Source organism: Oryctolagus cuniculus, chromosome 19 (assembly GCF_051225735.1).
Source record: "Oryctolagus cuniculus isolate XC-2025 breed Fujian yellow rabbit chromosome 19, ASM5122573v1, whole genome shotgun sequence".
In the NCBI taxonomy this organism is placed as follows: domain Eukaryota; kingdom Metazoa; phylum Chordata; class Mammalia; order Lagomorpha; family Leporidae; genus Oryctolagus; species Oryctolagus cuniculus.
This window is the reverse complement of record NC_142885.1, coordinates 45,897,664-45,921,551: the sequence shown is the minus strand read 5'-3', so window position 1 is coordinate 45,921,551 and position 23,888 is coordinate 45,897,664. Positions and strand designations below refer to the sequence as shown.

The following is a 23,888-nucleotide window of genomic DNA, read 5'->3' as shown; positions in this document are numbered from 1 at the left end:
TACAATTTTGCTTTTTATTGGTGTGTATTTTATTTTAAAATCTCATTTTTTTTGCATTTTTTGTCATTTCTTCCATTTCTTTTATTTTCTTTTTTCCTTCTTTCTTTGTTTCCTTTTTCCTTTTTTCAGGCATAGTTAGACAGTGAGAGAGAGAGAGAGGTCTTCCTTTTTCTGTTGGTTCACCTTCCAAGTGGCCACTCTGGCCGGCACATTGCGGACAGCACGCTGCTCTGATCCAAAGCCAGGAGCCAGGTGCTTCCTCCTGGTCTCCCATGCAGGTGCAGGGCCCAAGTACCTGGGCCATCCTCCACTGCACTCTCGGGCCACAGCAGAGAGCTGCACTGGAAGAGGAGCAACCGGGGCTAGAACCCGGTGCTCCGACCGGGACTAGAACGCGGGGTTTTGGTGCCGCAGGCAGAGCATGAGACAGTGAGCCTCTGTGCTGGCTTATTCATTTTCTGTTTTTGTGTTCTGATTGTTTAATTCTTGTGTGTCTCACCTTTTTAAATATTTTTCTCATTGGTAATCACTTTATTTACATCGGAGGATTAGTATAGTAAGTTTAGTTATCAGAGTGGGTGTTTTACTTTCTGTTACAGTTTTCCATGTTTTTGTGTTGTCACTTTGGATTATTTTGTTTGAATCACTGATGAGTATAGTGTAATTCATATGTAGTGTTTGTTCAAAATATTAGCATAGTGGACAGAATTAGTCTTCCTAACTAGTGTAGTTCACATCCTGGTGTTTTGCGTGTTCTTTTTAGTGCTTATTATTTTGTTCTGTTTGTTTTGTTTTTCCTCTTTTCTCCCCCACAAAGTTTTGCTTTCTAGCTGTGTGTATTGATTTTAAAAATGTCCTTTTTCTTGTATTTATTTTCAGTATGCATTTTCTAGGTTTTAAATTCTTGTGTATTTCACCTTTTTATTATTAGCCCATCTATAATCACTTTATTTACATAGGAGGTTTAGTATTGTAAGTTCATTCATACACGTTGGTGTTTTACTTTCTGTTGCAGTTTTCCATGTTATTGTTTTGTCACTTTTGATTCTTTTATTAGAGTCACTGATGTGTAATTCATATATAGCTTTTTTTCAAAATATTAGCACAGTGAATAGAATTAATATTTTTTTAACTTTTATTTGATGAATATAGATTTCCAAAATACAGTTTATGGACTATATTGGCATCCCCCTCACCCCTGATGACTTCCTTCCCACCCGCAACCCTCCCCTTTCCTGCTCTCTCTCCCCTTCCATTCATATCAAGATTCATTTTCAATTTTCTATATATACAGAAAATCAGTTTGGTATACATTAAGTAAAGATTTCAACAGTTTGCACCCCCATAGAAACACAAAGTGATATATACTGTTTGAGTACTCGTTATAGCATTAAGCCTCAATGTACAGCACATTAAGGACAGAGATCCTACATGAGGAATAAGTGCACAGTGACTCCTGTTGTTGACTTTACAAATTGACCCTCCTGTTTATGGCATCAGTAATCTCCCTATGCTCCAGTCATGAGTTTCCAAGGCTATGGAAGCCTTTTGAGTTCACCGACTCTTATCTTGTTTAGACAAGGTCATAGTCAAAGTGGAGGTTCTCTCCTCCCTTCAGAGAAAGGTACCTCCTTCTTTGAAGACCTGTTCTTTCCACTGGGATCTCACTCACAGTGAACAGAATTAGTTTTCCTAACTAGTGTAGTTCACATCCTGGTGTTTTGCCTGTTTTTTTTAGTGCTTATTATTTTGTTCTGTTTCATTTGTTTTCCTCTTTTCTCCCCCAGACACTTTTTCTTTTTTATCTGTGTGTATTTTGTTTAAATTCTCATTTGTTTTTGATTTTCTTATTTCTTGTATTTATTTTCAGTATGCATTTGCTAGTTGTTAAATTCTTGTGTATTTCACCTTTTTATTATTTGCTCATCTATAATCACTATTTACATAGGAGGATTAGTATTGTAAGTTCAGTTATAAACGTTGGTGTTTTACTTTCTGTTGCAGTTGTCCATGTCATTGTTTTGACACTTTTCATTTTTTTGTTTTAGGTACTGATGTGGATAGTGTAATTCATATGTAACATTTATTCAAAATATTAGCATAGTGAACAGAATTAATCTTAATAGTTTGTCTAGCTCGTATCCAGTTGTTTTGCCTGTTCTTTTTAGTGTTGTTTTCTTTCTTCTTTTCATTTTGTTTTTCCTCTTTCCTCTTTTCTCCCCCACAAACTTCTGCTTTTTATCTGTGTGTATTTTTTTTAAAAATGTCATTTCTTTATTTTATTTAAATATCTCATTTCTTTTTTGATTTTCTTGCAATTAAAAAGTTAAAAAGGTACGATATGCCGTGATGGGTCTTATTCAGGTGATAGAATCTCAGACATTGACATCTAGCACTTCATTGCAAAAAGCCAAACTTACTCCTTTAACTAGAGCCTTGCAATGGGGAAGAGCTAATGAGTTTATATGTATGTGCTCCAGTTTGTTTTCCTTGAATTCCATGCACATGGAGCAATTTGGAAAGGAAGAGCCCTCCTGACTGCAGACACGAAGGATGCCACTGGAGGTGGGTTTTCAATCATAAGGCCATGCACTGAATGGAGGATTGTTAATATATGACTCTCACTGCTTTGGAAGAGTAGGTTTAATGCCAGGAGTTCCTTGCATATGTGGAGGGTAAAGGCTGCATACTGTCATGAGGAAAGTACCTTAACATGTAGTGACTGCTTTAGGGATTTCTTTTTTTTTTTTTTTTTTTGACAGGCAGAGTGGACAGTGAGAGAGAGAGACAGGGAGAGAAAGGTCTTCCTTTGCCGTTGGTTCACCCTCCAATGGCCGCCGCTGCAGCCGGCGCACCGCGCTGATCCTGGCAGGAGCCAGGAGCCAGGTGCTTTTCCTGGTCTCCCATGGGGTGCAGGGCCCAAGCACCTGGGCCATCCTCCACTGCACTCCCTGGCCATAGCAGAGAGCTGGCCTGGAAGAGGGGCAACCGGGACAGAATCCGGCGCCCCAACCGGGACTAGAACCCGGTGTGCCGGCGCCGCAAGGTGGAGGATTAGCCTATTGAGCCACGGCGCCGGCTCTGCTTTAGGGATTTCTTATCTCCATGCCCCTTGGAGACCTTAGTCATCAAATAAACTCAAAAAGCTAGTCATATTCTTAAGATAATCCTAGCTAAGCTTTGCCTAGAGACCTCAGAAACATGTCTTAAATTCTTACCTGTTGCCCTCAGGATCAAAGTGGCACCTAAGGCTGTTTAATTAAAATGCTATATAAAAAGGTCTTCTTCACCTCTGACACTCTCTTTGACTCAGGGATACAGGATCCGATAAAAGTTTATTATTAATCTTTTTCCTATACAAGAGGCTAATGGACTGTGGTAATAAAATTCTCACAGTGCCAGGTCCCAAAAGTCATGACAGCCTGTCCCCAGGAGACCAAGGCTTAAGAGACATTTGCAGCAAAGACTCTAACTCTGATCAATTGCAGCCTAAATGAAAGGAATCCTACCAGGTGCTACTCAGCACTCCTACTGAAGTCAAATTCAGGGCATCCCAAGCTGAGTTGTCAAGGATCTCAGTTCTACCTCTTTAATCTTCACAGGTGCACACAGAGAACAACAAGTCTGCTCACTCTCGTGAATGCATTGAAGATCTCGAATACATCTTCAAAGGGCAAAAGGGTGAGTAAAATGTTTGCTTTTTTCATATTGAACCTGCTACACTTACTGGCACACATGTTTTACCTATCTTTTATTCTCTCAGTAGGCTGCTGTTGTGAGGAAAACTCCATAGTTCTTGTAGTGTGATAGTAGTAGGTCCTGCTAGGCCATAGAAAACCATTTAAAAATCTGTTTATTGTGTGGGCCAAACTAGAACCTACACTTCAGGCCAGATTTTACAGTAATTGCTTGAATCCGTGGGTGCTCTAAGAGAGTCATGGACAACTAGCTAGCCATAAAATGCATATTGGCAAAAGCAGGAGCTTGTGCACTGATTAATGGAATCTGCTGCATCTACTCTAACAGTTGTATATTCACTGAAAAGGATACTACCAGTCTTTAAGCCTACACTAGATGGTTTTATAGTTTGGGCAAAGACAATCTACCAACACCCATTATTTGGGAAACAATGGAATAGATGGCAGAGGATTAACCAAGTGAGCCATGGGGCCAGCCCCATAAGTCTATCTTAAAAACCACATACTGTATTAATCAATTTATACAAAAATGCCCCCACAGAAGCAAATTCATAGAAACAAAAAATATATTAGCGTTACTTAGAACTTTGGGATTTAGAGATCAAGTTCATTGACTGCTGTTAGGTATGGAATTTCTCTGTAAGAAAATGAAAATAGTCTGAAATTGACTGTAGTAAGGAGGCACAACCATGTGATTATAATGTGAAGACCATTGAATTATACTCTTTAAATGGGGGAATTGTATTGTATATGAATTAAATATTGATTAAATATTTAAGTGAATACAATGGAAGCACACAATAAAAAGTATGAGCCTGTGGTGTCTGTGTGTGTGTGTTTGTGTGTGTGTATGATGTGAATTATTCATCCTAGTAAGTATCAGAAATACATTTAACAATCTGAATTATATGTAATAACTTGAGAAGTCTACAAAATGTCAGTATTTAATGGCTTGGGAATTCGAAGTTTTTAGTTGTACTTCAGTGTAAATTTAGGTCACAAATTCCAAACATTAATACTACTCCTTTGGAAGACAGATTTTTTTAAATGTGTTAACATTCGTACTACAATGTTGTAGTCACTTATTTTCAGGACTATAGTTAATCAATATTAAATTATTTTTAAGATTTATTTATTTATTTGAAAGTCAAAGAGTTACAGAGAGGCAGAGGAAGAGACAGAGGGAGAAGTCTTCCATCTGCTGGTTCACTCCCTAATGGCTACAATAGCTGGATCTGGGCTGATCCAAAGCCAGGAGCCAGGAGCCAGGAACTGCCTCCAGGTCTCCTGCATGGGTGCAGAAGGCCAAGGTCTTGGGCCATGGTCTGCTGCTTTCCTAGGCCATAGCAGAGAGCTTGATTGGAAGTGAAGCAACTGGGACCGAAACCAGCACCCATATGGGAAGCTACCTCTGCATGTGGCATCTTTACTCTCTATGCCACAGCACTGGCTCTTAAATCATTTCTTTAATGATGAAATGTCTTTTTATGCTTCAAAATTTTCATTGTAGTAGTTTGAAATATAAACTTGTGGACGTGAAGTACATCTATATTATCCTCATAAAGGCTCATATTTGGCAGCATAAAGTTTTAATGATTTACTGTAAAATGATAACATGCTTGACAAAAAGCATTCATTGATTGCTGGACATCTTCATTTTTAAAGGTTTATTTATTTACTTGAAAGGCAAAGTTGAGAGAGAGAGAGTGATCTTCCATTAGCTAGTTCATTCCCCCAAATGGTTGTAACAGGCTGGGCCAGGCCCAGAATTTGAAACTATTTAAGTGCCTGGAGAAGAGTGGAAATAGGAGTCTCCTGGTGCAGATTAACAGCCCTTTTGTCATGAGGAAGAAGCTGAAGTTCAGATCTTTAGGTCATTTCCGGACATGTGCATGTGTGTAGTTGAGCTTCTGGGTACCACACTATCTGAATCAGTTTCAGACGTGAAGATACAAGGTGCATTGAAAAGAAGAAAACACTGCTTGGCACCCTGTGAGGTGATTTCACTAGGACTCTAGTTAACTGTTTTAAGCAAGTGCTTATAGATTACAAACAGTACCAAGTACAGATTTTTGTAAGCAACAAGCGCCAATATCAGGGTTCTATAAGGGTGGCTCAATTACTGGAATCCTGGGATTCTAGGGACTTCTAGGGCATTTTCCAAGGACCTACTAAAGGGAAGCTTTTGGATACCTTATATGCTTATATATGCTTTGTGGGCAGTGTTTGGAAATATATTTTAAAAAATTATCTGTCGAGGGGGCGGAGCCAAGATGGCGGAATAGTGAGGGCGCGCACTGATAGTCTGGGAAAATTTAGTTTAATAAAAGGGGAGTTACGGTAGCCGCAGAAAAAAGAACCAGGAAAAAATTGCACGGGAATCGTGAATCGGAGGACCTACTGGGAGAACAAGGTCGCCCACCGCGCGGAAGCCAAGTCACGGGACTGAGCCGCAGAAGCCCCAGGGTCTGCACGCCAGTGCTCCAAGGGGAGTGCATGCCACACAGACAACAGCGGGGAGACTTGGGACGCTCAGGGCTCCGAGTCCACACATCGGCGCTGGAAGGGGAGGTGAGCTCAATAACCCGAGACATTGGTGGGGAAACGGGGGTCAGAATCTAGAGGGGGGCCGGAAAGTGCAGCAAACTCACTACCGGAAAGAAGGAAAAAAAAAGCTTCGGGGTTTCTCTTCCACCTAACCTTGCAAAGGTTACAAGGCTGCAAGGCTTGAAGAATTCCCAAGAGACAAAGAGCAGGCCTCCTCTCTGGATTTCCATATCAATGGGGGAGAGCTAAGGAACTGAGTCACTACAATTCAGTAGCCTAGGCAACCCAGTGGGAGTCCAGAGGAGCCAAAGACTGGAAGCTAAATACCATCAATTCTGCACAACCATGCCGTGCGGTGTTACTTACCCCCTGAATAAATAAAATAAATAAATAAATAAAAAGAGAGAGATTTACCACGCATAACCTGAGGGTGTCACCTTTGCACACCCTTAACCAGGAAGAACCAGGCAGAGCTCTCAGGCCGCACCCATCTCAAGCCTCCAAGGCTCCTCCAACAGCAGGCAGTCCACTTAACACGGACACAGTATAAAAAAGAAAAAAAAGAAAAAAAAACGCACAGTGACGCAAGAAGAATTAACTATGCCGAGTAACAAACACAGAAATAGAGGGAGCAAGATCAACGATGACACTATGATGCCTCCAAATAAGCAAAACACCCCAAGCCAAGAGTATGAAGATGATGAGATAGAAGAAATGCAAGATACGGATTTCAAAAAATTTATGATAAGAACATTTAGAAGTTTTCAAAAGCAAATCCTTGAACTACAGAAATCCTTAATGGACAAGATTGAAAATCTCTCTCGTGAAAACGAAATTTTAAGGAAGAGTCAAAATGAAACTCAGAAACTAGTAGAACAGGAAAGTGTTATAGTGAAGAGAAATCAAAATGAAATGAAGAGCTCAACAGATCAAATGACAAACACATTAGAAAGCCTTAAAAACAGAATGGGTGAAGCAGAAGAGAGAATATCGGACTTAGAAGATAGAGCACAGGAAAACATACAGTCAAACCAAAGAAAAGAAGAGGAAATTAGAAACCTAAAAAATATTGTTGGGAATCTACAGGATACTATTAAAAAAACCAACATTCGAGTTCTAGGAGTTCCTGAAGGCATGGAGAGAGAGAAAGGATTGGAAGGCCTTTTTAGTGAGATACTAGCAGAGAACTTTCCAGGTTTGGAGAAGGACAGAGATATCCTAGTACAGGAAGCTCATAGAACCCCCAATAAATATGACCAAAAGAGATCCTCACCACGACACGTTGTAATTAAACTCACCACAGTGAAACAGAAAGAAAAGATCCTAAAATGTGCAAGAGAGAAATGTCAGATTACTCTCAGAGGATCTCCAATCAGACTCACAGCTGACTTCTCATCAGAAACCCTACAAGCTAGGAGGGAATGGCGAGACATAGCATAGGTGCTAAGAGAGAAAAATTGCCAGCCCAGAATATTATATCCTGCCAAGCTCTCATTTGTGAATGAAGGTGAAATAAAGACCTTTCATAGCAAACAGAAATTGAAAGACTTTGTGGCCACTCGTCCGGCCCTGCAAAAGATACTTAAAGATGTGCTACACTCAGAAACACAGAAACACGGCCATCAATATGAAAGAAGGGAAAGGAAGAACACCTACCAGTAAAAGAGCATGGGAAGCTCAAAGCATATACTAGAAAATATTTCCGGGAAAATGGCAGGGCAAAGTCACTACGTATCAATTGTCACATTGAACATTAATGGTCTGAATTTTTCAGTTAAAAGACACCGTTTGGCTGACTGGCTCACAGAACACAACCCAACTATTTGTTGCCTACAAGAAACACATCTCTCTAACAAAGAGGCATGCAGACTGAAAGTGAAAGGTTGGAAAAAGATATTCCATGCCAACAGAAACCAAAAAAAAGCAGGTGTAGCCATATTAATATCAGACAAAATAAACTTTAATACAAAAACTCTTAAGAGAGACAAAGAGGGACACTATATAATGATTAAGGGTTCAATTCAACAGGAAGATGTAACTATTATAAATGTATATGCACCTAATTACAGGGCACCGGTCTATTTAAAAGATATGTTAAGGGACTTAAAGGGAGATTTAGATTCCAATACAATAGTACTGGGGGACTTCAATACTCCACTCTCAGAAATAGACAGATCATCCGGACAGAAGATCAACAAGGAAACAGCAGATTTAATTGACACTATTGCCCAAATGGATCTAACAGATATCTACAGAACTTTCAACCCTACATCTACAGACTTCACATTCTTCTCAGTAGTGCATGGAACCTTCTCTAGGATTGATCACATACTAGGCCATAAAGCAAGTCTCAGCAAATTTAAAAGAATTAGAATCATACCATGCAGCTTCTCAGACCACAGCGGGATGAAGCTGGAAATTAGCAACTCAGGAAACCCCAGAAAGTATGCAAACACATGGAGACTGAACAACATGCTCCTGAATGAACACTGGGTCATTCAAGAAATCAAAAGAGAAATCAAAAACTTTCTGGAAGTAAATGAAGACAACAACACAATATATCAAAACTTATGGGATACAGCAAAAGCAGTATTGAGAGGCAAATTTATAGCAATAGGTGCCTATACCAAGAAATTGGAAAGGTACCAAATAAATGAGCTTTCAGCGCACCTCAAGGACCTAGAAAAACTGCAGCAAACCAAACCCAAATCTAGTAGGAGAAGAGAAATAATTAAAACCAGAGAAGAAATTAACAGGATTGAATCCAAAAAAACATTACAAAAAATCGGCCAAGCGAGAAGGTGGTTTTTTGAAAAAATAAACAAAATTGACACCCCATTGGCCCAACTAACTAAAAAAAGAAGAGAAAAGACCCAAATCAATAAAATCAGAGATGAAAAAGGAAACGTAACAACAGACACCACAGAAATAAAAAGAATCATCAGAAATTACTGCAAGGACCTGTATGCCAGCAAACAGGAAAACCTATCAGAAATGGATAGATTCCTGGACACATGCAACCTACCAAAATTGAACCATGAAGACATCGAAAACCTAAATAGACCCATAACTGAAACAGAAATTGAAACAGTAATAAAGGCCCTCCAAACAAAGAAAAGCCCAGGACCAGATGGATTCACTGCTGAATTCTACCAGACATTTAAAGAAGAACTAATCCCATTTCTTCTCAAACTATTCAGAACAATCGAAAAAGAGGGAATCCACCCAAATTCTTTCTATGAAGCCAGCATCACCTTAATCCCTAAGCCAGAGAAAGATGCAGCACTGAAAGAAAATTACAGACCAATATCCCTGATGAACATAGACGCAAAAATCCTCAATAAAATTCTGGCCAATAGAATACAACAACACATCAGGAAAATCATCCACCCAGACCAAGTGGGATTCATCCCTGGTATGCAGGGATGGTTCAACATTCGCAAATCAATCAATGTGATTCACCACATTAACAGACTGCAGAAGAAAAACCATATGATTATCTCAATTGATGCAGAGAAAGCATTTGATAAAATTCAACACCCTTTCATGATGAAAACTCTAAGCAAATTGGGTATAGAAGGAACATTCCTCAATATAATCAAAGCGATTTATAAAAAACCCACAGCCAGCATCCTATTGAATGGGGAAAAGTTGGAAGCATTTCCACTGAAATCTGGCACCAGGCAGGGATGCCCACTCTCACCACTGCTATTTAACATAGTTCTGGAAGTTTTAGCCAGAGCCATCAGACAAGAGAAAGAAATCAAAGGAATACAAATCAAGAAGGAAGAAGTCAAACTATCCCTCTTTGCAGACGATATGATTCTTTACTTAGAGGATCCAAAGAACTAAATGCCATCAATGGTAGACTGGATAAAGAAATTATGGGATATGTATTCTTTAGAATACTGTACCGCAGTAAGAAACAACGAAATCCAGTCATTTGCAACAAAATGGAGGAATCTGGAACACATCATGCTGAGTGAAGTAAGCCAGTCCCAAAGGGACAAATACCATATGTTCTCCCTGATCAGTGACAACTGACTGAACACCAAAAAGGAAACCTCCTGAAGTGAAATGGACACTATGAGAAATGGTGACTTGATCAGCATAGCCCTGACTGCTAATGGACAACTTAATACATTATCCCTCATAGTATTTTTTTTTGTCTGTTCTACTTAATATGACTGGTTTAATTCTGTAATTATCACACAGTTATTCTTAAGTGTTGAAAATTAACTGAAATGTGATCCCTGTTAAACATAAGAGTGGGAATAAGAGAGGGAAGAGATGTATAATTTGGGGCATGCTCAGGCTGACTTGCCCCAATTGGTAGAGTTGGAAACATACCAGGGGATTCCAATTCAATCCCATCAAGGTGGCATGTGCCAATGCCATCTCACTATTCCAAGTGATCAATTTCAGTTCACAATTGATCATAATGAAAGGACTAAGAGTCAAAGGGAGCACATAAACAAGTCTAGTATCTGCTAACACCAACCGATAGAATAAATAAAGGGGAGAGTGATCCAACATGGGAAGTGAGATACTCAGCAGTCTCATAGAATGGCGGATGTCCTAAATAGCACTCTGGCCTCAGAATCAGCCCTAAAGGCACTCGGATCTGGCTGAAAAGCCCATGAGAGTATTTCAGGCATGGAAAGCCAAGACACTCTGGCAAAAAGATCTCTGTGAGTGAGATCCCAGTGGAAAGAACAGGTCTTCAAAGAGGGAGGTGCCTTTCTCTGAAGGGAGGAGAGAACCTCCACTTTGACTATGACCGTGTCTAAACAAGATAAGAGTCGGAGAACTCAAGGGGCTTCCATAGCCTTGGAAACTCATGACTGGTGCATAGGGAGATTACTGATACCATAAACAGGAGTGTCAATTTGTAAAGTCAACAACAGGAGTCACTGTGCACTTACTCCTCATGTAGGATCTCTGTCCTTAACGTGCTGTACACTGAGGCTTAATGCTATAACGAGTACTCAAACAGTATATTTCACTTTGTGTTTCTATGGGGGTGCAAACGATTGAAATCTTTACTTAATGTACACTAAACTGATCTTCTGTAAAAAAAAAAAAAAGAAAAAGAAAAAAAAAAGAAATTATCAATTCCCAACTTGACTCTCACTGGGATTAAACATGACAATAGGTCTGATCTGATTTCATCATCATTTAAAAAAAATCATCTATTATTTTTCACTTTATGTTTCTGTGTGGGAGCAAACTGTTGAAATACTTACTTAAGGTATACTAAGCTGATCTTCTGTATATTAAGATAATCGAAAATGAATCTTGATGTGAATGGAAGGGGAGAGGGAGTGGGAAAGGGGAGGGTTGTGGGTGGGAGGGACGTTATGGGGGGGAAGCCATTGTAATCCATAAGTCGTACTTTGGAAATTTATATTCATTAAATAAAAGATAAAAAAAAATTTTCTAACACCAGAAAAAAAAATTATCTGTCAACTAGAAAGGTTTTTTGTAAGAGTAGATGAGAAACTTCTTCATTACTCAAGAATTAAGTGTCATCATTGGAAATGATGTAAAAAATTGAAACAATATAAAGAAATGTCAATTTAAATAAAAACAGATCTAACCCATTACATACTGTTAATATAAATTATCTTTGATAAGGATATTTGATAATACATTTTTCATATATGACTTATAAGAAGTCCTGTGGTAATTGGCCTGGTGATCTGTGCTTGCTAAGTGTCTGTATTCACAGGAAAATATACTTGAGACTTTATGACAGAAAATATTTTTACATTGAAGTCAATTGGCCATTGAAATTGTGCATCTAGTCTCCTACTAAAACCAGGACTTTGGAACTGTCTTTTTTGATATTTACAAGTCAAAGAGGTACTTCCTAGGTAGTGGAAACAGATATTTCTGTTTCAAAAAGATTGGTAAAATCTTATTTATCTGTGAAAAGTATGTACATATATTTCAAAAACACAGAAAAATAATTCCATATAAATATTTTCTGAATTAAAGGCTACAGCAAAATTACAAAGAGGGAAAGTTGACTCCAACTGAATGTGACATAAGGCACCTGAAAGGTGACCTTTATGCACTGTGTGCAGATTAAGAGGTTCAGTAGGGAGGGAAAAAGCAAAAAAGGAGGAGATGCAAAGACTCATGGAGGGATGCATTGTAGTGTTTATTCCCGATCTTTTTGGGCTATGATGTTTATTTAGGCAAGGATGTGCTCATGTTGATTCCTATTTGCATGTTGTCAGGTGACATCAAAATGCACATGTCTAAAAGCCCAAGCTGGTGGAGTGACAAGGTTGTTGCTGCAGATTCTGGGCCTAAAGGTGAGAGTACAACAGGTGTCCTCCAGGTGCCTATATGTATTTTCAAGAGAAACCTCTAGGAGAACAAGCACTGTGGATGGCATTTCAGGGGGTAGAGCTTAGGCCCGGGAGGGGTGTGATCCATCTTGCATGGTGACACCAGCTAATGAGAAAGCATTGTATATGGTGACAGAAAATAGAGGGCAGGAATCTGCCCTAAGAACTCACTGCTGAGTCCTTCACCCCTGCTAGCACAGAATGTGCAGAACAGAGTTTTCCTTCCTAGAGACACTGCGTCACATGTGTGGCTGAGATTCACATACTAGAGTCAATACCAGAGGCACTTGCTCTTAGTTTCAGAAAAATTTTTTTTTACAGAGTGGACAGTGAGAGAGAGAGAGACAGAGAGAAAGGTCTTCCTTTGCCATTGGTTCACCCTCCAATGGCCACCACGGCCAGCGCACTGTGGCCGGCGCACCAATCAGAAGGCAGGAGCCAGGTGCTTTTCCTGGTTTCCCATGCGGGTGCAGGGCCCAAGCACTTGGGCCATCCTCCACTGCACTCCCGGGCCACAGCAGAGAGCTGGCCTGGAAGAGGGGCAACCAGGACAGAATCCAGCACCCTGACGGGACTAGAACCCAGTGTGCCAGTGTTGCAGGTGGAGGATTAGCCTATTGAGCCGTGGCTCTGGCCTAAGTTTCAGAAACTTAAGATACCAAACAACATCCTTTCCCCAGGCATCTCTTGGGTTGTATCATCAGGAACTTTTCAGAGAGGCAACTCAAATTTGTATATCAATGAGCAGACCAGCAAAGGTGGAGAAAGTTTTAATAGTTTGTTTTGAGAATGGATAGAGACTTTTGGCAAGGATTCCATGAATGCATTGATGATACCTGGAGAAGTCATGGCCATGTTTGGATTTACTCATAATGGTAGAGCTAGAAACATGCCAGGGGATTCCAATTCAATCCCATCAAGGTGACACGTATCAATGCCATCTTGTTAAAGTGATCAGTTTAAGTTCATAATTGATAAAAAAGATAGGATTAAGTGTCAAAGGGATTACATAAATAAGACCAGTGTGTGCAAATAATTGATATAATTAAAAAGGAGAGAATGACCCAACATGGGAAGCAGGATACACAGCAGACCCAGAGAATGGCAAAAGCCCTAAACAGCACTCTGGACTCAGAATCAGCCCTTAAGGCATTCGGATCTGGCTAAAAAGCCCATGAGAGTTTCCCAGGCATGGAAAGCCAAGATATTGTGGCAAAAAAAATGACCTAAATGAAATATCTCTGTGAGTGAGATCCCAGCGGAAAGAATGGGCCATAAAAAAAGGAGGTACCTTTCTTTGAAGGAAGGAGAGACCTTCCACTTTGACTATGGCCTTGTCTAAATAAGATCGGAGTTGGTGAACTCAAGAGGCTTCCATAGCCTTGGGAGCTCATGGCAAGAGCCTCGGGTGATTACTGACATCATAAATAAGAGTGTCAATTGTTAAATCAACAATGGGAGTCACTGTGCTCCTGCTTCCCATGTAGTACCTCTGCCCTTCATGTGTTGTACTACGCGAATTAATAGTAAAACTACTACTCAAACAGTGCTCTATACTTTGTGTGTCTGTGTGGATGCAAACTGTTGAAATCTTTACTTAGTATATACTAAGTTGATCTGTATATAAAGATAATCAAAAATGAATCATGATGTAGAATGGGATGGGAGAGGGAGTGAGAGATGGGATGGTTGCAGGTGGGAGGGAGGTTATGGAGGCAAAAGCTGCTATAATTCAAAAGTTGTACTTTGGAAATTTATATTTATTAAATAAAAGTTGAAAAGAAAAAAAAACAAAAAAGAAACAAAACAGCTATCATTGTAGTAGTTCAGATTTTTGTCTATTTTTTCCCAAGAATTTTAATATCACATACACCTCCCTTTGAAGTACTTACATTTCCTCAATTTAAATTTTATTGATTGCTTAAGGAAAATTGCAAAAGAAAAATAATTTTAATTTTTAGTAGTATAAAAGTAATAGATATCATATATTTCATAGATGCAGTTCTAAGAAGGTACCCATACTTTTCTCCCTTCCGCTCTCCCTCCCTCAATCCTTCTCATCCCTTCCACTTTTTCTTTAATTTTTTTGCAAAGACATAGTGTTGTTAAAAAAATTATTTGAAAGTCAGAGTTACACATAAAGAGAAGCAGAGACACAGAGAGACAGGGAGAGAGAGAAAGAGAAAGAGGTCTTCCATCTGCTGGTTCACTTCCCAGTTGGCCACAATGGTCATAGTTGTGCCAATCCAAAACCAGGGAACCAGGAGCTTCCTCCAGGTCTTTCACATGGGTGCAGGGGCCCAAGGACTTGGGCCATCTTCCACTGCTTTCCCAGTCCATAGCAGAGAGCTGGATCAGAAATGGAGCAGCTGGGACTTGAATCGGTGCCCATATGGGATGCTGGCACTGCAGGAGGTGGCTTTACCTGCTATGACACAGTGCTGGCCCCTAGAATATATTTCTTCTTCTTTTTTAAATTGTTACTGATATTAAGCTTATTTATTCTTTCATTTATTGAAAGGCAGGTTAAAATCTCACATTTGTATCTGTGTGTGTGTGTGCATGTCACATTTTTCTTCATGTTATTTGGTTATATATATATATATATATATATATATATATATATATATATATATATTACTTGACAGGTAGGGTTAAGAGAGAGAGAGAGAGAGAGAGAGGTCTTCCTTCCATTGTTTCATCCCCCAAATGGCCATTATGGCTGGAACTGCACAGATCTGAAGCCAGGAGCCAGGAACCAGGAGCTTTTTCTGGGTCTCCCATGCAGGTGCAGGGCCCAAGTACTTGGGCCATCCTCCACTGCCTTCCTCGGACATAGCAGAGCTGAACTGGAAGAGGAGCAACCAGGACTAGAACCGGCATCCATATGGGATGCCGGTACTGCAGGCGGAGAATTAACCAAGTGAGCTACAGCGCTGGCCCCTAGAATGTATTTCTTATATTATTTTTGTTTTGATAGCTGTTAATATCTTCTCCCTATCACTCTCACGTCCTCACATCTCCTTCCCAGTCTTAAAGTCCTCACTAGTCTATATTCAGATAGATGTAATTTTTAGGTTTCATATACGAATGAGAATAGATGGGATCTGTCTTTCCAAACCGAGCATTTCATTTAACTTGATACTCTCTAGCACCATTTAGTCTGCTGCATATAACAGCATTTCACTATTTGTCATGGATGAATAATATTCATTATGCTCACATGCCTCATTTATCCATCCATTATTGGATCTCTAGTTTGATTTCATATCTTGTGGATAGTGAAGCAGTATATGTGGGAGTACAGGTATCTTTTTGATATGATGATTTCATTTCTTTTGGATATCTGCATGGAAGTGGGATAAATGTGTCATATTTGAAATCTATTTTCAGTTTTCTGAAGAACATAAATCTGTTCTCCGTAGTGGTTGTACTAATTTACATTCACATCAATAGTGCATGAGTTCCTATTTTTCCATATCCTCACCAGATTTTCCTATTTCTTTTCCTTTTTCATAACAATCTAAGCTTAGATGATATCTCATTGTGATTTTGATCTTCACTTCCTGTATGACTGATGATATTAAGTACTTTTCACACATTTGTTGTCTATCTGGATTTTTCTTTAGATAAATGTATATTCATATCCTTTCCCCAATCTCGTCAGATTATTTGCTTTTTGGTTATTTAAGCTTTTTTTTGTTTGTTATTCCAGTGAAAGAGAAGGGGTGGGGAAGTCAGAGAGAATGCCTGTCGACTTTTTCATTTCCCAAATGCTCACAAAAGTGCTAACCCAGAACTAGAGCCAAAGCCAAAAAAACAGTTTGGTCTGCCATGTGGGAGATAGCAACTCAATTGTTTCAGCCAGCAGTGCTGCCTCTCAAAGTCTGCGTTAGTAGAAACCAGAATTTGCAGCCAGAGCTGGGAATTAAACTCAGGCACTCTGATGTGGGACATGGATGTCTGAACCAAGCAAAACATTTATTCCAAATATTCAATTTTTTGAGTTCTTAGCATATTTTTTGACATGAACTTTTCATTAGATAAAGACTTTTCAAAATGCTATTTCATTTTTTAGATTGTCTCTTCACTATATTCATTTGCTGTGGAGAAGTTTCTTAATTGGTTTCCATCTGCTGGTTTACTCCCAGAGGGCCACAATAGCAGAGGCTGAGCCATGCTGAAGCCACGAACCCAGAATGCCATCCCTGTCCTCCAAATGGGTAGAAGGAACCCATATACTTAGGTCATCATCTGCTACCTTCTGGGCACATGATTACAAAATTGGATCATCAGCACAGGTCAGTGTGGACTAGAATTGGCACTCTAATATGAATGCCGGTGTCCCCACAATGGCAGACATATGTCATATATTATGACTAATGTGGCCAGAAACAAAAAATAAGGAATTAGGTAATCAATATTTGTATAAAATAATTAAAAATAAAGCTAAATTTTCTAAAGTATGTAGAGCCATTACTATGTGTGAATATTATAAAAATATGTGAATGAAGAAAGATAGAATGGTTCAGATAACAGTTTACATAGACTTATGAAAGAGAACAATTTTAAGAAAATGTGAATGAAGAACAGTAATAATGGGGTTGGCACCATGGCTTACCTGGTTAATCCTCCACCTGCGGCGCCGGCATCCCATATGGGTGCCAGGTTCTAGTCCCAGTTGCTCCTCTTTCAGTCCAGCTCTCTGCTGTGGCCCCTGCACCCGCATGGGAGACCAGGAAGGAGCACCTGGCTCCTGGCTTCCGATCGGCAAAGTGCCAGCTGTAGTGGCCATTTGGGGGGTGAAGCAACAGAAGGAAGATCTTTCTCTATGTCTCTCCCTCTCACTGTCTATAACTCTACCTGTCAAATTTAAAAAAAAAAAAGGAAATATGTAGGCTAAAAGAAAATAGGAAAGATTTTTGAAAAAATGAGCAAGTCACCTTAAAACAAACAAACAAACAAACAAAAGCCCACTATTATCAGATGGAGAGCAATTGTGGGTGACACAATAAGTTTAAATTATAAAACTGTCTTATAATTTTAAAGCTAAAATAAAAATATGACGCCTGGTGGTCCCCAGCCAAGGAGTCCAGGCGTAGTGGAGTGCCCTGGACCCCTCTTGGTGCCTCCCTGCTCCAGCCACTGGGAGTTCCTGGGGGTCCGTGTTCACAGCTCAGCCAAGCCAGAACGCTACCCAGAGGGCCACATTCGCCGGGACCAGGAGCGCGTAGGCTCTGGGGATAGTGCCTTGGCCGGCAGCCTCCATGCAGTGCACAGGGTGCCTCAGGGCGTGAGCCCTCTGGCCAAGGGCATCCTGCACCTCCCTGCCATTCTGGCTCTCCTGACCATGGACTGCTGAGCCGACTGAGGTCTGACCATTTCTGGGGCTGGACCCCAAAAACTAACCGTGGGTTTTCAATGAGAAAAGCATAGTTGTGAGAATCGCAAGTGTCAAGTGACAAAGAGCCAGGATTTGGGACAGGGAGGTCCCGGGTCCACCAGGTGGTACCACGAAGACCCTCCAGAGCCCTTGGGAGAGAGAGACAGTGTGGATACTCTGCCATCTCATTGTCTCTGAGGACAGCCATGCTGGGCTCAAGTGCCTCAGAGGGACCGGTTGTGGCGCCGTACCGCAAGCCTGTCTGGCACTTTGGCCCTGACTTCTGGAAGAACTTCTGCAGAGGGAAGAAAATGGAGGCAGAAGGGTGAGTCAATGTGTGATACCAGCCATGTCTCTGACACAGTGGAGAGCTCACCTCCTACCTCTGAATGCAGACCCAGCCACCATCCACCACCCAGGTCCTCCTGAAGGAGTGGGATGTGGGCGGGGAGGAACATTCCACCTGTGGTTACTCGCCATCCCAACAGCTCCCCTGGAGCTACACACGTGGAGAGCTCCCATGTACCCTCAGAAGGTGATGACTGCGCTTCTCCACCTGAAGTCCAGGGACTGCTGCGATGGCTGGGCATCCTGGAGCTGCTGTCGAGGCTGGTGACTTCACCCGTGCCACCACCTTCCTTCACAAGGACAGGCAGGGGCACAGCCTGTTCAGCTGTTCACAGCCCTGCAGTGGGGGAGGGCTAGAGATCTCTAGATGTTCAAGCCATATTGAGGATGTTTGATGACCTGGATGCAGTGGTCACCAGATTGCCACGTCATTTAGAAAACCAGCAGGAACATGAGAGGATTTCGAGAATATATAAAGAGTTTAAGAAAAGCCGGCGCCGTGGCTCAATAGGCTAATCCTCCACCTTGCGGCGCCGGCACACCGGGTTCTAGTCCCGGTCAGGGCGCCGGATTCTGTCCCGGTTGCCCCTCTTCCAGGCCAGCTCTCTGCTATGGCCAGGGAGTGCAGTGGAGGATGGCCCAGGTGCTTGGGCCCTGCACCCCATGGGAGACCAGGAAAAGCACCTGGCTCCTGGCTCCTGCCATTGGATCAGCGCGGTGCGCCGGCTGCAGCGGCGGCCATTGGAGGGTGAACCAACGGCAAAAGGAAGACCTTTCTCTCTCTGTCTCTCTCTCTCACTGTCCACTCTGCCTATCAAAAATAAAAAAAAAATTAAAAAAAAAAGAGTTTAAGAAAAAATAATCCTTCATTTCTGGGTGAAAAAAAGAATGCTGTGATTACCTAAAGAATAAATTTTCTCACAGAAATGAAGAATTCAATAATATGAGAAAGTAATGAATTGGGATATATATATATATATATATATATAGTTATTCTTAGATTTTATTTGAAACTAATTTTCATAGCAAATTTTTAAAACTTTTATTTAATAAATGTAAACTTCCAAAGTACAACTTTTGGATTACAGTGGCTTTTCCCCCAGTAATCTCCCTCCCACCCGCAACCATCCCATCTCCTGCTCCTTCTCCCATCCCATTCACATCAAGATTCATTTTCAATTATCTTTCTATACAGAGGATCAATTTAGTATATACTAAATAAAGATTTCAACAGTTTGTACCTACAGAGAAACACAAAGTGTAAAGTTGACTGCTCACTTACTGCCTATTTATACTAGTTTCTGCAGCAGACAAATGTTTTCTGATTCAGTTTCCAGTTGCTTTAACCAGTATGCCATGTTTAAAAGTATGATTTCATTCAAACATTTCAAAACAAATTCAAGATTCACTAAGGGCCTTTACTAAAAATGGAAGGAATCTTGTGTTCATCTGTATATGGTTTTATATTGATTTATGTCCTTTACAGGTGCTGTGTTTTTCAAGATTACATCCTTGCAGTGTGATGAGCAAGTGAACTATCAGTTCTGGTGGTACATTATCCTCTAATCCTCAGGCAAGCTCCTAGGATTTTTCTAAGACAAACCTTTTCAGAGGTGCCATTTCTTTCCTTTGAGAGGGGTTTGAATCCCACACCAACATTTGCCAACTTTATAATTCTAGGCAAGTCCTTAATCTCTTTGTATCTGTTTCCTCTTCAGTAAAATGAGGCAAAAGTGTAGCAGTACCTACCTTATGGGGTGGTTATGAGAATTAAGTAAGCTCATATTTGTAAAGTATTTAGGCAGAGCCTGACACACTATAGGCATTATATTTGTATTTGTGAAATGAATAAAATTCATGTGCATCTAAGAGAAAGTCCCTAATAGACAAGTTCAGCCAGCTAATAACAAGGCCATGTATCTTATAACTTTTATGTTTGTGCTGTTAAGTCTTAAAATCCTTAGCCTTTGGCAGGTGCCTCATTTCCCATGGGATCCAATCCAGAGCCCCATCTTTTTAAATCAATACAGCTGTCCACATATCACTCTATTCTGACAATCCAGCCTGTCCTGATATGCATCAAATATAGTTACATGAATGACTCCCCTTTCGTATGAATGCGAATGCCCAAAGATGTTACATTTATTTGAAATCTCCCTTGGATCTATTGGGATGCTTCATCTTTCAAATAATTATTTTGACTTTGGGGTATATTCATGAGAACTATTTTATTAGTAGTAGTATGAACAAAAAATTTTTAAATACTCATCCTTATTGAATCCTATTCAGTAACATCCATCTCATAGATCATTTCCCAGGTGTAAAATTATAGTTTCTGCATATGACAACTGCCATTCCAATAACTAATAATCAGAGAGTTTTCTGAAGTGATAAAGCCAAAGGGAAAACAGAAGCTTAGAAAGTATTGGTTACTGAATGAAATGCCTGGTTTTTCATTGTCAATGCAAACTTTATTAGTATTTGTTGTTAAAGCTTTAATCTCACGGGTCCCAAATTGAGTACCTTGTGCTGTGTCTCAAGAGCACACGAGCATCAAAGGAAGTCTAAGGCACTATTGGAGACCCCCACATGTGGAACTTCACTTCCTGATTTATATTTTGGGGACCTATGTTAATATTTCACTTTAAGAACACCAATTTTTTTCTTCCCCCTGCCTCCCCCAGATCCCCAGTTTAAGGAAAGCCCCCAGCCTGTCATGCCAAAGAGGAAAGTGACCTTCCAAGGCAGTGGAAGACGGGAATGAGGAGGATGAAATCAGGGTTACCAGGAAGAAGATGGTAAAGCCTGTGAGTCGGGCCAGGAGACCTAGGGGCCGCTTCAAAGGCAAATGCTCTGGACAGCAATGAGGAGGAGGAGGAGGAGGAGGAATCCAGCAAGTATGACATCCTGGCTTCAGAGGATGTGGAAGGTCAGGAAGCAGCCACAGTGCACAGTGAAGGGGGAGTGTGCATCACACCCTTCAACCTGCAGGAGGAGATGGAGGAAATTTAATTTGAGAGACAGCAACTACTTCCTGAACCTGGAGGCTCAGATCCGAGAGAGCTGGCTGGACAACATTGGCTATGTGAAAATCAGGGAGAGGGCACCGGATCAGTGCCAGGTTTCAGGCTCAGAGGAGGAGGACAGTCTGGGCCAGACACCAACGAGTGCTCAAGCTCTCTTGGAGGGACTTTCAGTGCTGCTTCTGCTGAGGGAGACAGTGGCTGGGACAATGAGACATCTGTGGGCAAGAAGAGAGGGCAAAGGGAACAGCAAGGGGCCCGGGTGGCCCAGTTTCCCCCAGGGCCTGGACCGGCTGCCTGGGTTGGCTGACCAGATGGTGGCCCTGGGAATCCTTGACATGTACCAGGAAATGTGGGAGTGGTTGGCCATGTGGCTGAATGGTTTGGAGTGAAGGACCCAGGGATTTCAGGATTCCACACTCCCACCTCCCCATGCTGAGGTGGCCCCAACCCCTTTCCAGAGGGGAGAAGCAGAGTCATCAGAAGATGGCCTGGTGAACATGATGTAGGAATATAAGTGGAAGAGCACCGAGGAGGCCGGGTTGTACAGTCCCTTCACTAGCTCCCAGATGCAGACTTGGGTGAGCAAAGGCTACTTCCCAATGGTGTTTATTGCTGAAAGCTTGACTCCCCTGGGAGTCAGCTCTACAACTCCAAATGCATTGGCTTGGACATCTGCACCTGAGCCTGCCAAGGGCTCAGTTGAAGCCTTTTTTTTTTTTAAATTTGCCTTTTAAGTGTTTTATTGGCTTTCTGAGGTTTCAAGAGGCAGAGAATCCCTGCCTTGACTGGGCTGGGGAGGTGGGGGTGTCCTGAACACAGAGTTTAGCAAAGGCACTGGTAGCACTGGTAGGAGCTCTGGGTGGGTGGGGGAGAAGCCATGTGGAGGGGCTGGAGGCTGGGGACTCTTTGGGAACAGGGTATACAGGTATACAGTCAGCTCTGGCAGGAAGGGCTTTTTTGGAGAGACACTGAGGAGAGAGGAGAACCTGAGATGCTGAGGGAAACCCCAGAGGGAAGACAGGTGCCCCCTGTGAGGGGACAGGGACCCCTGCTTCCTGGGGTGCTGGCATGCCCCGCCCCCCCACCAGTGTCCACGTGTTGGGCAGAGACCCCACTTCAAACCCAAAATTTCCTGGAGGCACAGCATCAGGACCCCAAAGCCTCCTGGGACCTCACTCTGGGAACAGCTCCGGTGACCCCAATGGGAGCAGTCAGGAGCCATGGCCACTTTCCTCTGCCCTGGGAGTACTCCAGAGGCAGGCACTTCCATGGGCATCTGGCACAGAGGGAGGCTTGGGGAAGGAGGACAGGGAGGGGGAGGAGCAGTTGGAGCTGAACTGGGTCCCCGAGCAGTGGGAGCCTCTACGCCCCCACTGATGGCTGTGACAGGCTTCCCAGCGTGGAGTGGGGGATTGGTCCAAACCCATGCCTTTGCCTCAGCAGCCACTGTGCTACGAGTCTTGCTGGAATTTGGGGAGCCGGTCTCCAGCTGTCTCGGGCACAGAGAATATTGGAGTCCACTTGTCAATTTCTTTTTTTTAAATTTTTATTTAACGAATATAAATTTCCAAACTACAGCTTATGGATTACAATGGCTTCCCCCCCATAATGTCCCTCCCACCCGCAACCCTCCCCTTTCCCACTCCCTCTCCCCTTCCATTCACATCAAGATTCATTTTTGATTCTCTTTATATATAGAAGATCCGTTTAGCATACATTAAGTAAAGATTTCAACAGTTTGCTCCCACACAGAAACATAAAGTGAAAAATAATAGATGATTTTTTTTAATGATGATGAAATCAGATCAGACCTATTGTCATGTTTAATCCCAGTGAGAGTCAAGTTGGGAATTGATAATTTCTTTCTTTTTTTTTTTTTTACAGAAGATCAATTTAGTATACGTTAAATAAAGCTTTCAACAGTTTGCACCCCCATAGAAACACAAAGTGAAATATACTGTTTGAGTACTCGTTATAGCATTAAGTCTCAATGTACAGCACATTACTCCTACATGAGGAGTAAGTGCACAGTGACTCCTGTTGTTGAATAACAAATTGACACTCCTGTTTATGGTGTCAGTAATCTCCCTATGCTCCAGTCGTGAGTTTCAAGGCTATGGAAGCCTTTTGAGTTCACTGACTCTGATCATATTTAGAGAAGGTCATAGTCAAAGTGGAGGTTCTCTCCTCCCTTCAGAGAAAGGTACCTCCTTCTTTGAAGACCTGTTCTTTCCACTGGGATCTCACTCACAGAGATCTTTCATTTAGGTGTTTTTTTTTTTTTTTTTTTTTTTTTTTTTTTTTTTTTTTTGCCAGAGTGTTTTGATTTCTTTTTTGATTTCTTGAATGACCCAGTGTTCATTCAGGAGCATGTTGTTCAATCTCCCTGTATTTGCATACTTTCTAGGGTTTCCTGAGTTGCTAATTTCCAGCTTCATTCCGCTGTGGTCTGAGAAGCTGCATGGTATGATTCTAATTCTTTTAAATTTGCTGAGACTTGCTTTATGGCCTAGTATGTGATTAATCC

General features: G+C 41.4%; 1 long non-coding RNA gene and 1 pseudogene across 1 annotated transcript; both read left to right on the top strand.

Moving 5' to 3' along the window:
* The first annotated feature begins 334 nt into the window (after window positions 1-334).
* On the top strand, window positions 335-20,009 carry LOC100338613 (uncharacterized). Its single transcript, XR_016225923.1, has 4 exons — window positions 335-2,565; window positions 3,603-3,681; window positions 12,491-12,568; window positions 19,822-20,009. It is a non-coding gene; the product is annotated as an uncharacterized LOC100338613 (long non-coding RNA).
* A 1,042-nt stretch (window positions 20,010-21,051) lies between these two features.
* LOC108175452 (CD2 antigen cytoplasmic tail-binding protein 2 pseudogene) lies at window positions 21,052-22,043 on the top strand (annotated as a pseudogene).
* Window positions 22,044-23,888: the final 1,845 nt, after the last annotated feature.